The 6,207-nt window shown below is 43.7% G+C and overlaps 1 pseudogene; it reads left to right on the forward strand.

Moving 5' to 3' along the window:
* The first annotated feature begins 1,632 nt into the window (after positions 1-1,632).
* Positions 1,633-5,860, forward strand: LOC123056221 (uncharacterized; annotated as a pseudogene).
* Positions 5,861-6,207: the final 347 nt, after the last annotated feature.

Here is a 6,207-nt window from a genome sequence, read left to right on the forward strand (position 1 = left end):
GCTACTGCGTCTACCTCGGGCCATCTCTGATTTCGTGGTCGTCTAAACTACAACCCACGGTCTCACGATCGAGCGTCGAGGCTGAGTACCGGGCTGTGGCCAACGCCTTCGTGCAGTGCTCTTGGCTACGACAGCTACTTCAGGAGTTGCTATGTGAGGTTCCCAAGGCGACGCTTGTCTACTGTGACAACGTCTCCACGGTGTACCTCGCTGCCAACCCTGTCCATCACCGACGGACGAAGCATATTGAGCTCGACATTCACTTTGTCAGGGAGCACGTCGCACTTGGTCATGTTCGAGTTCTCCACGTGCCCACCGATCAGCAGTTCGTCGATGTCATGACGAAGGGACTACCCACCTCGACAATCGAGGGTTTACGGTCCAGTCTTTGCGTCACCGGCGACGCTTCGACTGTGCGGGGGGGGGGGGGGGTGTTGAACATGTGTACATGTACGTAGGTCTGGGTTTCGTATGCAGTACCTGTAGTGTCTGTCTCCCTCTGTATGTACGTGTATCTTAGGAGACAAGATACCGGCCGCACCCCTTGTACCTATATATATGTGCCTAGTGCACGATCAATCAATCATCGATGCACCAAATCATTCTCTACACTCTGCTTTCATTTACCAGCAGAGCGTAACTCTTACTGCAGTGCACTTTTCTCCAGATATATACATACTGAGGTTTTAGAAATATAATTTATGATATGCAACAAGGGAGCAGGTGGCATCCTGAATGTAGCATCATAAAGTTAAGATATGATAATACACATCGGTGCACCGACAAGCGGACAAAGCTGTGAGCTCACCCGGGACAATGGCTAGTTCTTCCTGGAAGTTCCCCAGAAGCTGTGAAGGTTGACTCCTGTAGACTGATGGCTCCCCCCGCCCCTCAGTCTCATCCAACATCGCTAGGTTCATTTCTCTTCTCCTGCTGATGCTGCTGCGCTTTTTACAGCGAATGCTCATCGACGGCAAGTAGCACCAATCCAGGTGAGCACGGCTTTCTTCTACCAGATTCACAATTTGATTTCTTTTGCATGCATGAATGTTATTTGGCGACTAGGGTACCTTTATGTTTTGTATTAATACAGTACAGATGTAGTAACAGGCTTCTCAATTTAAATTTGTCTGTATTACAGTTGGCTTAAAGGGATAGTACTTCTTCATTTGCCTGTCTTGCCTTGCTGCAGGACATTAGTTTTTTGCTTTCACACAGTATACGCGTCATCGAGGATGTCGTATTCCGCTCGCCTAGTCTATCCGTTAATGCTAGAGACACCTGGGAGAAAAGTATATCATGTAAGGTACGAAACAAGGAGCAGGTAGCATCAACAATTTAATGTATGTTACCATAGATTTACAACCTGGTGCACCGGCAAGCGGACAAAGGTGTGAGCTCACTCGGGACCATGGTTGCTTCTTCGTGGAAGCTTCCCAGCATTTTGTATGCAACAAGGAGCAGGTAGCATATTGAATTTTGTGTGCAATAAGGAACAGGTAGCATAATGAATTTAGCATAACAACAAGTAGCAGGTAGCATCATGAATTTTGTATGCAACGGCAAGCGGATAAAGCTGTGAGCTCACCCGGGACGGGACTAAGGTTGGTTCTTCCTAGAAGCTTCCCAGAAGCTGTGAGGGGTGACTTTTGGACATTGTTAAGCACCCCTCCAAGATTGTTAGCTTTATTTCTCTCCTCCTCCACCTGCGCTTTTTACAGTGAGCGCTCGTCGAAGCCAAGCAGCACCGATCCTGGTGAGCAGGCCTCTCTTGAACCTTGGTTTCTTCTACGGTTTGGATTCTCCTTCTGTGTTCCACCCACATGCCTTGTTTTTTTGTTTGTTTCTCTATGTGTGTTCTTAAAAGTAGAATCCAGGGGTCTATTTTAGCTTAGAACAAACCTTTTTTCCGAAGAACACTCTGTTATGAAGATGTGAAGCAGCCGGACAAGATAGTTTAGTTTTTTCATGTATTGCACCCAGAGTTGCATAAATAAATTAATAAAAGGAGAAAAAATTATGTCATGTTCCTCCCCATGTTCGTTCTCTCAGTTCAGTTCCAAATGTGAATAAAGTCCATGTTTGGATCAGGACGTAAATACGCTGTGCTAAGCTGTGGCGAGCCACAAGTGCGGGCGGACCAATCGTCCATTACACTTTACCTGCAAAATGGTGACGCGTGGTGGCTTATTTTGGTTTGGCGTGCTAGAGTGTGGTAGAAACCAAACAATTCCTGAGTTAGTTTGGCACGCCATACATGCACAGCTCGGCGGTGCAAGGCATTATCCAAACACGCCCTAAATCTCACTGGAATATAGCAGTGAATATTTCACGTACGTGATTAAGTAAATCATTTTTGTTAATAATTGCAGAGACATATTGGATTTCTAACTAATTTTTCACTTCATGATGTTTCTCTAATTTGCTGGTGTGTCTGTTCAATCTAACTTGATTGAAATTTTGGTGGAAATGTATCTGTTGAAAACAACTACTGCAATAGTCAGCTTGTTATATACTCATACTGCAAAATTTACTTCCAGAATGCTAACTGCATCTTGTTTGCTCGTAGGAAAATAATAGGTGTCCAAACTCTAGCCACCATGAGCTTATCTACCATTGGGGTCATTGGTGACATCAATGAATGCGTCACTTTGTTTCAGTGGGCCAAATCTGCCATTTCATCTCTGCATTCCCGATGGAGTGGCTCACAGCAGCAAGATCTCCAAGGTCGTGTATCACAGTTGGAGAGTGGACTACAGAGCCTCAGGGATACTCTTCCTAGAATGTATGACCTAATCGACAAAGCAGAGTGGAGAAGCTATGAGAAAAGTGTGGCCAAACTCCTTCCCAATCTCAAGGATGCAGTGTATGAGGCCGAGGACCTTCTCGATGAGTTCAAATGGTACGAGATGAAGGTGCAACTGGAGGTCATTGCAAGCTAATCTTCTTTTATTGAATTTTTTTATACGGTCATCCAAGGCAGCTTCAGCAAACTGAATGATGTCCAATTGAGGTTGGATCACCTTTCGAGACAATTGGAGAATATGGGACTTTGTGGAGTTACACAACGCTTTGACAAATTAGTCAGGCCAGAGACCACCTCTTTGCCAAATGAAACAAAAATATTTGGTCGTGACGAAGAGCTGGAGCAGGTGTTGGGATTTCTTAATGTACCTACAAATTTAAAACGCAAGCGAGCAACTAGTTCAACTAATGCATCAACAAGTGCATGAGCAAGCAACCAAGTTAGTAATGAATCAAGAATATCTGGTATTCCTGTTCTGTCAATAGTTGGAATTGGGGGTTTAGGAAAGACTACTTTGGCCCAACATATCTCCAACCATCAACGAGTGAAGTCACACTTTGAGCTAATAATTTGGGTTTGTGTCTCAGATGACTTTGATGTAAAGAGGTTAACTAAAGAGGTCATACAATCTTGTAACGGAAAGAAGGCAACATCTGATAATTTGGATTCTCTTCAACGTGCCCTTTCAAACCATGTGGACAAAAAAGGTTATTGATTGTCCTTGATGATATGTGGGATGATGCCCTGAAGGAAAATGGGCAGCGCTGGAAGAGGTTTTGTGCACCTTTTAGAAGTGTCCAAGAGGGAAGTGTGATGTTGGTCACCACTAGATGTCCAACAGTTGACGAGGGGGTGCGCACAATGGATCATGTTATATTGGAAGGTCTAAAGGGTGACGTTTTTTGGAATTTCTTCAAATTGTGTGCGTTTAGATCTGAGAGTTCTAACAATAATCCTGAGTTGGAGTGCATTGGTAGAAGAATACTTCCTAAATTGAAGGGTTCTCCGTTGGCCGCGAAAACTCTCGGTCGCATGTTAAGCATGGACCTTCAAGCATCACATTGGAATTCTATACTTGAGAGTGAACTTTGGGAGTTGAGACAAGAGGAGACTGACATTTTGCCTGCCCTTCGGTTGAGCTTCATGTATTTACCATTCCATTTGAAGCAATGTTTCTCATTCTGTGCTGTGTACCCAAAAGATTACAAATTTGAGTTGGTTTCCTTAGCTCGGATTTGGAGAGCGGAAGGCTTTGTGGATCCCGAAGGTGGTGCTACAATTCTATCTACAAGTTGGTAGTATTTTGAAGACCTTGTGGCACGGTCCTTCTTTCAATGTGTTGGTACCAGATATGTCATACATGACTTGATGCATGACATGGCACAAAAGGTGTCAGAGCATGACTGCTTAATCTTAAGAAATAAGAGTGACTTTGATAAAGTCCCCCAGAGTGTTCGTCATCTGCACATACTCCCTAATGGTGACATTGATTATTCCAACTTGTTGAGTCTATGCAAATTCACGAAGCTGCGTACCCTAATATGTGAGAAGAAATTAGGGAAAAGATCAGTCTTTGTAATGGATCAATGGGGTACTAAACTTCTGCGTATGCGTGTTTTTTCTTGTGCCTTCATAAATGAGTTACCGGATAGTATTGGCAACTGGAAGCATCTTCGGTACCTTGAAATCTCCAGAGCTTGTCCTTTGAAGAGGATTCCTTCAACTTTCTGTTGGTTATATAATCTGCAGACTTTATATGCCAAGAAATGCAAGCTAGAAAGCTTACCCGGTGACTTTGGTAAGTTGATCAATTTAGAGAGTTTTTGGCCATAGGGATTTTCATATTCTGCCGGGGGTGAGACGAATCTTGATTCAGCCATGGAGTTAGGACGAGTAATTAGGTTAATGAAGAATCTGAACCAATTTCATGGAAAGTTGACTATAAATAATGTTTGGGTCCTAAGTAAGGAATATGCAGCAGAATCTGAACTGAAGAATAAGAAGTATCTAGAAGAGTTGTCACTGAGGATGGGTTCATCGATGCCAGGCACCTTAGAGTACCGGATCATCCAGAACAAACAAGTCCTTGAAGTTTTGCAACCTCCTATCAGTGTAAAGTCTCTGTATCTTGAGGATTATGGCAGTGCCTCGCTCCCAAGCTGGTTTCTGCCACACAACTTGCCAAGCTTAAAATTGCTTACTTATGTATGCTGTGTTCGACTTGGGAGCATATCATCTCCCTCGACGTCAGCGTCAGTACCAACTGAAAGGTTTGTGGATTTTCATTCCCTTGAAGAACTGAAAATGGATTACAGTTCAAACATCAGCACCCGAAGATTGGTATCACCGTCCCTTAAGAAGCTCGATCTATCGAATTCTGGTATCTTTTGCAGTATTGACTGCTTCTCCCTCACCAACTTTAATTTAACATGTCCGTATGTCACATCCATCCAACTACAAATGTGGAGCCTTCCGTCTCTACGGAGGTTGAGCATTATCTGCTGTTCTCTTGCATATATTGAAGGAAACACTAGAACATTCCCGTCCCTTAATGTGCTAAAGGTTTCATCCTGTCGTGAATTGTTAACCCTTGATGGCATCCTAACGCAAGAATGTCTACCCGCTATTGAGGAAATTGACATCAGGCATTGCCCCAAGCTACTGTCTCTGCCCATTGCATATTTTCCAAATCTGAAACATCTGGTGGTTGATGAGTGCCCAAGTCTCAACTGGCAGGGGGGATTGGTGTTACCATCCTCGCTCCAAAAGCTCGGCTTAACACAATGTGGAGATATCTCACCATATGTCCCCGGCTGCCTAGCTACTGGGCCTCACATCACTTGTCTCACTGAGCATTGGTGGCCAAGGTATAACATCCATTCCAGGCGACATTTGGCATAGTAATCTCGAATTTCGGGTTGTCCAGATCTAGTTTCAATTGGTGGAGCAAAGGCAGTTGAGAAAATAAAGAAGGTGAAGATATCCAACTGTCCAAACTTAAAGAAAGCGGAACAGATCAGAAGAACCCGCCTAAGGTATTTGTGCTTACACTAGTTACCTGTCTGTTTATGAGCCTACTTGGAACTTATGACTTTGATACGTTTTTAATAATATGGCCGCATGCATCGATTGATGCAGAGGCCGGAGGTCACCCTCCTTTTTCTAAAAAAACTTGTTACTTGTCTGTTGTTCGAAATTCCCTATATTATTCGATAAAGGGCGCTTTTATTATTTCGAAATGTAGCATCAAGCGGATACAAAGCATTATTAGTAACACCCAGCCTCTGCATAACTAGGATGCACACAGCCCAACACGGAAAGTCTGACAAAATGAATGGAAAAAAACAACAAATCGGCGATAGTAGAGTCATAGACCGACACTATGCCTATGTCGCAAGGGA

This window comes from Triticum aestivum, chromosome 2D (genome assembly GCF_018294505.1).
Source record: "Triticum aestivum cultivar Chinese Spring chromosome 2D, IWGSC CS RefSeq v2.1, whole genome shotgun sequence".
In the NCBI taxonomy this organism is placed as follows: Eukaryota; Viridiplantae; Streptophyta; class Magnoliopsida; order Poales; family Poaceae; genus Triticum; species Triticum aestivum.